Below are 11,939 nucleotides of genomic sequence, written 5' to 3' on the forward strand. Positions count from 1 at the left end.
TGTGCGGTTTATTTATTTATTTATTTATTCTAGTTTCTCCGTCATGAGCGGTGTTTATTTATTTATTTTAGTTTCTCTGTCATGTGCGGTGTTTATTTATTTATTTATTTTAGTTTCTCCGTCATGTGTGGTGTTTATTTATTTATTTATTTTAGTTTCTCTGTCATGTGCGGTGTTTATTTATTTATTTATTTATTCTAGTTTCTCCGTCATGAGCGGTGTTTATTTATTTATTTTAGTTTCTCTGTCATGTGCGGTGTTTATTTATTTATTTTAGTTTCTCTGTCATGTGTGGTGTTTATTTATTTATTTTAGTTTCTCTGTCATGTGTGGTGTTTATTAATTTATTTATTTTAGTTTCTCTGTCATGTGCGGTGTTTATTTATTTATTTATTTTAGTTTCTCTGTCATGTGCAGTGTTTATTTATTTATTTATTTATTTTAGTTTCTCTGTCATGTGCGGTGTTTAATTATTTATTTATTTTAGTTTCTCCGTCATGTGCGGTGTTTATTTATTTATTTGTTTTAGTTTCTCCGTCATGTGTGGTGTTTATTAATTTATTTATTTTAGTTTCTCCGTCATGTGCAGTTTATCTATTTATTTATTTTCGTTTCTCCGTCATGTGCAGTGTTTATCTATTTATTTATTTTAGTTTCTCCGTCATGTGCAGTGTTTATCTATTTATTTATTTTAGTTTCTCTGTCATGTGCGGTGTTTATTAATTTATTTATTTTAGTTTCTCTGTCATGTGCGGTGTTTATTTATTTATTTATTTATTTTAGTTTCTCTGTCATGTGCGGTGTTTATTTATTTATTTTAGTTTCTCCGTCATGTGCGGTGTTTATTAATTTATTTATTTTAGTTTCTCTGTCATGTGCGGTGTTTATTTATTTATTTATTTATTTTAGTTTCTCCGTCATGTGCGGTGTTTATTTATTTATTTATTTTAGTTTCTCCGTCATGTGCGGTGTTTATCTATTTATTTATTTTAGTTTCTCCGTCATGTGCAGTGTTTATCTATTTATTTATTTTAGTTTCTCCGTCATGTGCAGTCTTTATCTATTTATTTATTTTAGTTTCTCCGTCATGTGTGGTGTTTATTAATTTATTTATTTTAGTTTCTCTGTCATGTGCGGTGTTTATTTATTTTTTATTTTAGTTTCTCCGTCATGAGCGGTGTTTATTTATTTATTTATTTTAGTTTCTCTGTCATGTGCGGTGTTTATTTATTTATTTATTTTAGTTTCTCCGTCATGAGCGGTGTTTATTTATTTATTTATTTTAGTTTCTCTGTCATGTGCGGTGTTTATTTATTTATTTATTTTAGTTTCTCTGTCATGTGTGGTGTTTATTTATTTATTTTAGTTTCTCTGTCATGTGCGGTGTTTATTTATTTATTTTAGTTTCTCTGTCATGTGTGGTGTTTATTAATTAATTTATTTTAGTTTCTCTGTCATGTGCGATGTTTATTTATTTATTTTAGTTTCTCTGTCATGTGCGATGTTTATTTATTTATTTTAGTTTCTCTGTCATGTGCGGTGTTTATTTATTTATTTTAGTTTCTCTGTCATGTGCGGTGTTTATTTATTTATTTTAGTTTCTCTGTCATGTGCGGTGTTTATTTATTTATTTTAGTTTCTCTGTCATGTGTGTTTATTAATTTATTTATTTTAGTTTCTCTGTCATGTGCGGTGTTTATTTATTTATTTATTTTAGTTTCTCTGTCATGTGTGGTGTTTATTAATTTATTTATTTATTTTAGTTTCTCCGTCATGTGCGGTGTTTATTTATTTATTTATTTATTTTAGTTTCTCCGTCATGTGCGGTGTTTATTTATTTATTTATTTTTGTTTCTCCGTCATGTGTGGTGTTTATTAATTTATTTATTTTAGTTTCTCCGTCATGTGCAGTGTTTATCTATTTATTTATTTTAGTTTCTCCGTCATGTGCAGTGTTTATCTATTTATTTATTTTAGTTTCTCCGTCATGTGCAGTGTTTATCTATTTATTTATTTTGGTTTCTCTGTCATGTGCGGTGTTTATTAATTTATTTATTTTAGTTTCTCTGTCATGTGCGGTGTTTATTTATTTATTTATTTATTTTAGTTTCTCTGTCATGAGCGGTGTTTATTTATTTTTTATTTTAATTTCTCTGTCATGTGCGGTGTTTATTTATTTATTTATTTTAGTTTCTCCGTCATGAGCGGTGTTTATTTATTTATTTATTTTAGTTTCTCTGTCATGTGCGGTGTTTATTTATTTTTTATTTTAGTTTCTCCGTCATGAGCGGTGTTTATTTATTTTTTATTTTAGTTTCTCTGTCATGTGCGGTGTTTATTTATTTATTTATTTTAGTTTCTCCGTCATGAGCGGTGTTTATTTATTTATTTATTTTAGTTTCTCTGTCATGTGCGGTGTTTATTTATTTATTTATTTTAGTTTCTCTGTCATGTGCGGTGTTTATTTATTTATTTATTTTAGTTTCTCTGTCATGTGCGGTGTTTATATATTTATTTATTTATTTTAGTTTCTCTGTCATGAGCGGTGTTTATTTATTTATTTTAGTTTCTCCGTCATGAGCGGTGTTTATTTATTTATTTTAGTTTCTCTGTCATGAGCGGTGTTTATTTATTTATTCATTTTAGTTTCTCTGTCATGTGCGGTGTTTATTTATTTATTTATTTTAGTTTCTCCGTCATGTGCGGTGTTTATTAATTTATTTATTTTAGTTTCTCTGTCATGTGCGGTGTTTATTTATTTATTTATTTTAGTTTCTCTGTCATGTGCAGTGTTTATTTATTTATTTATTTATTTTAGTTTCTCTGTCATGTGCGGTGTTTAATTATTTATTTATTTTAGTTTCTCCGTCATGTGCGGTGTTTATTTATTTATTTATTTTAGTTTCTCCGTCATGTGTGGTGTTTATTAATTTATTTATTTTAGTTTCTCCGTCATGTGCAGTGTTTATCTATTTATTTATTTTCGTTTCTCCGTCATGTGCAGTGTTTATCTATTTATTTATTTTAGTTTCTCCGTCATGTGCAGTGTTTATCTATTTATTTATTTTAGTTTCTCTGTCATGTGCGGTGTTTATTAATTTATTTATTTTAGTTTCTCTGTCATGTGCGGTGTTTATTTATTGATTTATTTATTTTAGTTTCTCTGTCATGTGCGGTGTTTATTTATTTATTTATTTATTTTAGTTTCTCCGTCATGTGCGGTGTTTATTTATTTATTTATTTTAGTTTCTCCGTCATGTGCAGTGTTTATCTATTTATTTATTTTAGTTTCTCCGTCATGTGCAGTGTTTATCTATTTATTTATTTTAGTTTCTCCGTCATGTGCAGTGTTTATCTATTTATTTATTTTAGTTTCTCCGTCATGTGTGGTGTTTATTAATTTATTTATTTTAGTTTCTCTGTCATGTGCGGTGTTTATTTATTTTTTATTTTAGTTTCTCCGTCATGAGCGGTGTTTATTTATTTATTTATTTTAGTTTCTCTGTCATGTGCGGTGTTTATTTATTTATTTATTTTAGTTTCTCCGTCATGAGCGGTGTTTATTTATTTATTTATTTTAGTTTGTCTGTCATGTGCGGTGTTTATTTATTTATTTTAGTTTCTCTGTCATGTGTGGTGTTTATTAATTTATTTATTTTAGTTTCTCTGTCATGTGCGATGTTTATTTATTTATTTTAGTTTCTCTGTCATGTGCGATGTTTATTTATTTATTTTAGTTTCTCTGTCATGTGCGGTGTTTATTTATTTATTTTGGTTTCTCTGTCATGTGCGGTGTTTATTTATTTATTTTAGTTTCTCTGTCATGTGCGGTGTTTATTTATTTATTTTAGTTTCTCCGTCATGTGTGGTGTTTATTAATTTATTTATTTTAGTTTCTCCGTCATGTGCAGTGTTTATCTATTTATTTATTTTCGTTTCTCCGTCATGTGCAGTGTTTATCTATTTATTTATTTTAGTTTCTCCGTCATGTGCAGTGTTTATCTATTTATTTATTTTAGTTTCTCTGTCATGTGCGGTGTTTATTAATTTATTTATTTTAGTTTCTCTGTCATGTGCGGTGTTTATTTATTTATTTATTTATTTTAGTTTCTCTGTCATGTGCGGTGTTTATTTATTTATTTTAGTTTCTCCGTCATGTGCGGTGTTTATTAATTTATTTATTTTAGTTTCTCTGTCATGTGCGGTGTTTATTTATTTATTTATTTATTTCAGTTTCTCCGTCATGTGCGGTGTTTATTTATTTATTTATTTATTTTAGTTTCTCCGTCATGTGCAGTGTTTATCTATTTATTTATTTTAGTTTCTCCGTCATGTGCAGTGTTTATCTATTTATTTATTTTAGTTTCTCCGTCATGTGCAGTGTTTATCTATTTATTTATTTTAGTTTCTCCGTCATGTGTGGTGTTTATTAATTTATTTATTTTAGTTTCTCTGTCATGTGCGGTGTTTATTTATTTTTTATTTTAGTTTCTCCGTCATGAGCGGTGTTTATTTATTTATTTATTTTAGTTTCTCTGTCATGTGCGGTGTTTATTTATTTATTTATTTTAGTTTCTCCATCATGAGCGGTGTTTATTTATTTATTTATTTTAGTTTCTCTGTCATGTGCGGTGTTTATTTATTTATTTTAGTTTCTCTGTCATGTGTGGTGTTTATTAATTTATTTATTTTAGTTTCTCTGTCATGTGCGATGTTTATTTATTTATTTTAGTTTCTCTGTCATGTGCGATGTTTATTTATTTATTTTAGTTTCTCTGTCATGTGCGGTGTTTATTTATTTATTTTAGTTTCTCTGTCATGTGCGGTGTTTATTTATTTATTTTAGTTTCTCTGTCATGTGCGGTGTTTATTTATTTATTTTAGTTTCTCTGTCATGTGTGGTGTTTATTAATTTATTTATTTTAGTTTCTCTGTCATGTGCGGTGTTTATTTATTTATTTATTTTAGTTTCTCTGTCATGTGTGGTGTTTATTAATTTATTTATTTATTTTAGTTTCTCTGTCATGTGCGGTGTTTATTTATTTATTTATTTATTTTAGTTTCTCCGTCATGTGCGGTGTTTATTTATTTATTTATTTTAGTTTCTCCGTCATGTGTGGTGTTTATTAATTAATTTATTTTAGTTTCTCCGTCATGTGCAGTGTTTATCTATTTATTTATTTTAGTTTCTCCGTCATGTGCAGTGTTTATCTATTTATTTATTTTAGTTTCTCCGTCATGTGCAGTGTTTATCTATTTATTTATTTTGGTTTCTCTGTCATGTGCGGTGTTTATTAATTTATTTATTTTAGTTTCTCTGTCATGTGCGGTGTTTATTTATTTTTTATTTTAGTTTCTCCGTCATGAGCGGTGTTTATTTATTTATTTATTTTAGTTTCTCTGTCATGTGCGGTGTTTATTTATTTATTTATTTTAGTTTCTCCGTCATGAGCGGTGTTTATTTATTTATTTATTTTAGTTTCTCTGTCATGTGCGGTGTTTATTTATTTATTTATTTTAGTTTCTCTGTCATGTGTGGTGTTTATTTATTTATTTATTTTAGTTTCTCTGTCATGTGCGGTGTTTATATATTTATTTATTTATTTTAGTTTCTCTGTCATGAGCGGTGTTTATTTATTTATTTTAGTTTCTCTGTCATGTGCAGTTTATTTATTTATTTATTTTAGTTTCTCCGTCATGTGCAGTGTTTATCTATTTATTTATTTATTTATTTATTTTAGTTTCTCTGTCATGTGCGGTGTTTATTTATTTATTTATTTTAGTTTCTCTGTCATGTGTGGTGTTTATTTATTTATTTATTTTAGTTTCTCTGTCATGTGTGGTGTTTATTTATTTATTTATTTTAGTTTCTCCGTCATGTGCGGTGTTTATTTATTTATTTATTTTAGTTTCTCCGTCATGTGTGGTGTTTATTTATTTATTTATTTTAGTTTCTCTGTCATGTGCGGTGTTTATTTATTTATTTATTTTAGTTTCTCTGTCATGTGCGGTGTTTATTTATTTATTTTAGTTTCTCTGTCATGTGCGGTGTTTATTTATTTATTTTAGTTTCTCTGTCATGTGCGGTGTTTATCTATTTATTTATTTTAGTTTCTCCGTCATGTGCGGTGTTTATTTATTTATTTATTTTAGTTTCTCTGTCATGTGCGGTGTTTATTTATTTATTTTAGTTTCTCTGTCATGTGCGGTGTTTATTTATTTATTTTAGTTTCTCTGTCATGTGCGGTGTTTATCTATTTATTTATTTTAGTTTCTCCGTCATGTGCAGTGTTTATCTATTTATTTATTTTACTTTCTCCGTCATGTGCAGTGTTTATCTATTTATTTATTTTTAGTTTCTCCGTCATGTGCGGTGTTTATTTATTTATTTATTTTAGTTTCTCTGTCATGTGCGGTGTTTATTTATTTCTTTATTTTAGTTTCTCTGTCATGTGCAGTGTTTATTTATTTATTTATTTTAGTTTCTCCGTCATGTGCAGTGTTAATTTATTTATTTTAGTTTCTCTGTCATGTGCAGAGTTTATCTATTTATTTATTTTAGTTTCTCCGTCATGTGCGGTGTTTATTTATTTATTTTAGTTTCTCTGTCATGTGCGGTGTTTATTTATTTCTTTATTTTAGTTTCTCTGTCATCTGCAGTGTTTATTTATTTATTTATTTTAGTTTCTCTGTCATGTGCAGTGTTTATTTATTTATTTATTTTAGTTTCTCTGTCATGTGTGGTGTTTATTAATTTATTTATTTATTTTAGTTTCTCTGTCATGTGCGGTGTTTATTTATTTATTTATTTATTTTAGTTTCTCCGTCATGTGCGGTGTTTATTTATTTATTTATTTTAGTTTCTCCGTCATGTGTGGTGTTTATTAATTAATTTATTTTAGTTTCTCCGTCATGTGCAGTGTTTATCTATTTATTTATTTTAGTTTCTCCGTCATGTGCAGTGTTTATCTATTTATTTATTTTAGTTTCTCCGTCATGTGCAGTGTTTATCTATTTATTTATTTTGGTTTCTCTGTCATGTGCGGTGTTTATTAATTTATTTATTTTAGTTTCTCTGTCATGTGCGGTGTTTATTTATTTTTTATTTTAGTTTCTCCGTCATGAGCGGTGTTTATTTATTTATTTATTTTAGTTTCTCTGTCATGTGCGGTGTTTATTTATTTATTTATTTTAGTTTCTCCGTCATGAGCGGTGTTTATTTATTTATTTATTTTAGTTTCTCTGTCATGTGCGGTGTTTATTTATTTATTTATTTTAGTTTCTCTGTCATGTGCGGTGTTTATTTATTTATTTATTTTAGTTTCTCTGTCATGTGCGGTGTTTATATATTTATTTATTTATTTTAGTTTCTCTGTCATGAGCGGTGTTTATTTATTTATTTTAGTTTCTCTGTCATGTGCAGTTTATTTATTTATTTATTTTAGTTTCTCCGTCATGTGCAGTGTTTATCTATTTATTTATTTATTTATTTATTTTAGTTTCTCTGTCATGTGCGGTGTTTATTTATTTATTTATTTTAGTTTCTCTGTCATGTGTGGTGTTTATTTATTTATTTATTTTAGTTTCTCTGTCATGTGTGGTGTTTATTTATTTATTTATTTTAGTTTCTCCGTCATGTGCGGTGTTTATTTATTTATTTATTTTAGTTTCTCCGTCATGTGTGGTGTTTATTTATTTATTTATTTTAGTTTCTCTGTCATGTGCGGTGTTTATTTATTTATTTATTTTAGTTTCTCTGTCATGTGCGGTGTTTATTTATTTATTTTAGTTTCTCTGTCATGTGCGGTGTTTATTTATTTATTTTAGTTTCTCTGTCATGTGCGGTGTTTATCTATTTATTTATTTTAGTTTCTCCGTCATGTGCGGTGTTTATTTATTTATTTATTTTAGTTTCTCTGTCATGTGCGGTGTTTATTTATTTATTTTAGTTTCTCTGTCATGTGCGGTGTTTATTTATTTATTTTAGTTTCTCTGTCATGTGCGGTGTTTATCTATTTATTTATTTTAGTTTCTCCGTCATGTGCAGTGTTTATCTATTTATTTATTTTAGTTTCTCCGTCATGTGCAGTGTTTATCTATTTATTTATTTTAGTTTCTCCGTCATGTGCGGTGTTTATTTATTTATTTTAGTTTCTCTGTCATGTGTGGTGTTTATTTATTTATTTTAGTTTCTCTGTCATGTGTGGTGTTTATTAATTTATTTATTTTAGTTTCTCTGTCATGTGCGGTGTTTATTTATTTATTTATTTTAGTTTCTCTGTCATGTGCAGTGTTTATTTATTTATTTATTTATTTTAGTTTCTCTGTCATGTGCGGTGTTTAATTATTTATTTATTTTAGTTTCTCCGTCATGTGCGGTGTTTATTTATTTATTTGTTTTAGTTTCTCCGTCATGTGTGGTGTTTATTAATTTATTTATTTTAGTTTCTCCGTCATGTGCAGTTTATCTATTTATTTATTTTCGTTTCTCCGTCATGTGCAGTGTTTATCTATTTATTTATTTTAGTTTCTCCGTCATGTGCAGTGTTTATCTATTTATTTATTTTAGTTTCTCTGTCATGTGCGGTGTTTATTAATTTATTTATTTTAGTTTCTCTGTCATGTGCGGTGTTTATTTATTTATTTATTTATTTTAGTTTCTCTGTCATGTGCGGTGTTTATTTATTTATTTTAGTTTCTCCGTCATGTGCGGTGTTTATTAATTTATTTATTTTAGTTTCTCTGTCATGTGCGGTGTTTATTTATTTATTTATTTATTTTAGTTTCTCCGTCATGTGCGGTGTTTATTTATTTATTTATTTTAGTTTCTCCGTCATGTGCGGTGTTTATCTATTTATTTATTTTAGTTTCTCCGTCATGTGCAGTGTTTATCTATTTATTTATTTTAGTTTCTCCGTCATGTGCAGTCTTTATCTATTTATTTATTTTAGTTTCTCCGTCATGTGTGGTGTTTATTAATTTATTTATTTTAGTTTCTCTGTCATGTGCGGTGTTTATTTATTTTTTATTTTAGTTTCTCCGTCATGAGCGGTGTTTATTTATTTATTTATTTTAGTTTCTCTGTCATGTGCGGTGTTTATTTATTTATTTATTTTAGTTTCTCCGTCATGAGCGGTGTTTATTTATTTATTTATTTTAGTTTCTCTGTCATGTGCGGTGTTTATTTATTTATTTATTTTAGTTTCTCTGTCATGTGTGGTGTTTATTTATTTATTTTAGTTTCTCTGTCATGTGCGGTGTTTATTTATTTATTTTAGTTTCTCTGTCATGTGTGGTGTTTATTAATTAATTTATTTTAGTTTCTCTGTCATGTGCGATGTTTATTTATTTATTTTAGTTTCTCTGTCATGTGCGATGTTTATTTATTTATTTTAGTTTCTCTGTCATGTGCGGTGTTTATTTATTTATTTTAGTTTCTCTGTCATGTGCGGTGTTTATTTATTTATTTTAGTTTCTCTGTCATGTGCGGTGTTTATTTATTTATTTTAGTTTCTCTGTCATGTGTGTTTATTAATTTATTTATTTTAGTTTCTCTGTCATGTGCGGTGTTTATTTATTTATTTATTTTAGTTTCTCTGTCATGTGTGGTGTTTATTAATTTATTTATTTATTTTAGTTTCTCCGTCATGTGCGGTGTTTATTTATTTATTTATTTATTTTAGTTTCTCCGTCATGTGCGGTGTTTATTTATTTATTTATTTTTGTTTCTCCGTCATGTGTGGTGTTTATTAATTTATTTATTTTAGTTTCTCCGTCATGTGCAGTGTTTATCTATTTATTTATTTTAGTTTCTCCGTCATGTGCAGTGTTTATCTATTTATTTATTTTAGTTTCTCCGTCATGTGCAGTGTTTATCTATTTATTTATTTTGGTTTCTCTGTCATGTGCGGTGTTTATTAATTTATTTATTTTAGTTTCTCTGTCATGTGCTGTGTTTATTTATTTATTTATTTATTTTAGTTTCTCTGTCATGAGCGGTGTTTATTTATTTTTTATTTTAATTTCTCTGTCATGTGCGGTGTTTATTTATTTATTTATTTTAGTTTCTCCGTCATGAGCGGTGTTTATTTATTTATTTATTTTAGTTTCTCTGTCATGTGCGGTGTTTATTTATTTTTTATTTTAGTTTCTCCGTCATGAGCGGTGTTTATTTATTTTTTATTTTAGTTTCTCTGTCATGTGCGGTGTTTATTTATTTATTTATTTTAGTTTCTCCGTCATGAGCGGTGTTTATTTATTTATTTATTTTAGTTTCTCTGTCATGTGCGGTGTTTATTTATTTATTTATTTTAGTTTCTCTGTCATGTGCGGTGTTTATTTATTTATTTATTTTAGTTTCTCTGTCATGTGCGGTGTTTATATATTTATTTATTTATTTTAGTTTCTCTGTCATGAGCGGTGTTTATTTATTTATTTTAGTTTCTCCGTCATGAGCGGTGTTTATTTATTTATTTTAGTTTCTCTGTCATGAGCGGTGTTTATTTATTTATTCATTTTAGTTTCTCTGTCATGTGCGGTGTTTATTTATTTATTTATTTTAGTTTCTCCGTCATGTGCGGTGTTTATTAATTTATTTATTTTAGTTTCTCTGTCATGTGCGGTGTTTATTTATTTATTTATTTTAGTTTCTCTGTCATGTGCAGTGTTTATTTATTTATTTATTTATTTTAGTTTCTCTGTCATGTGCGGTGTTTAATTATTTATTTATTTTAGTTTCTCCGTCATGTGCGGTGTTTATTTATTTATTTATTTTAGTTTCTCCGTCATGTGTGGTGTTTATTAATTTATTTATTTTAGTTTCTCCGTCATGTGCAGTGTTTATCTATTTATTTATTTTCGTTTCTCCGTCATGTGCAGTGTTTATCTATTTATTTATTTTAGTTTCTCCGTCATGTGCAGTGTTTATCTATTTATTTATTTTAGTTTCTCTGTCATGTGCGGTGTTTATTAATTTATTTATTTTAGTTTCTCTGTCATGTGCGGTGTTTATTTATTGATTTATTTATTTTAGTTTCTCTGTCATGTGCGGTGTTTATTTATTTATTTATTTATTTTAGTTTCTCCGTCATGTGCGGTGTTTATTTATTTATTTATTTTAGTTTCTCCGTCATGTGCAGTGTTTATCTATTTATTTATTTTAGTTTCTCCGTCATGTGCAGTGTTTATCTATTTATTTATTTTAGTTTCTCCGTCATGTGCAGTGTTTATCTATTTATTTATTTTAGTTTCTCCGTCATGTGTGGTGTTTATTAATTTATTTATTTTAGTTTCTCTGTCATGTGCGGTGTTTATTTATTTTTTATTTTAGTTTCTCCGTCATGAGCGGTGTTTATTTATTTATTTATTTTAGTTTCTCTGTCATGTGCGGTGTTTATTTATTTATTTATTTTAGTTTCTCCGTCATGAGCGGTGTTTATTTATTTATTTATTTTAGTTTGTCTGTCATGTGCGGTGTTTATTTATTTATTTTAGTTTCTCTGTCATGTGTGGTGTTTATTAATTTATTTATTTTAGTTTCTCTGTCATGTGCGATGTTTATTTATTTATTTTAGTTTCTCTGTCATGTGCGATGTTTATTTATTTATTTTAGTTTCTCTGTCATGTGCGGTGTTTATTTATTTATTTTGGTTTCTCTGTCATGTGCGGTGTTTATTTATTTATTTTAGTTTCTCTGTCATGTGCGGTGTTTATTTATTTATTTTAGTTTCTCCGTCATGTGTGGTGTTTATTAATTTATTTATTTTAGTTTCTCCGTCATGTGCAGTGTTTATCTATTTATTTATTTTCGTTTCTCCGTCATGTGCAGTGTTTATCTATTTATTTATTTTAGTTTCTCCGTCATGTGCAGTGTTTATCTATTTATTTATTTTAGTTTCTCTGTCATGTGCGGTGTTTATTAATTTATTTATTTTAGTTTC

This window comes from Eptatretus burgeri, chromosome 7, assembly GCF_056783735.1.
Source record: "Eptatretus burgeri isolate ZD-2024b chromosome 7, Ebu_testis_v1, whole genome shotgun sequence".
Lineage (NCBI taxonomy): Eukaryota > Metazoa > Chordata > Myxini > Myxiniformes > Myxinidae > Eptatretus > Eptatretus burgeri.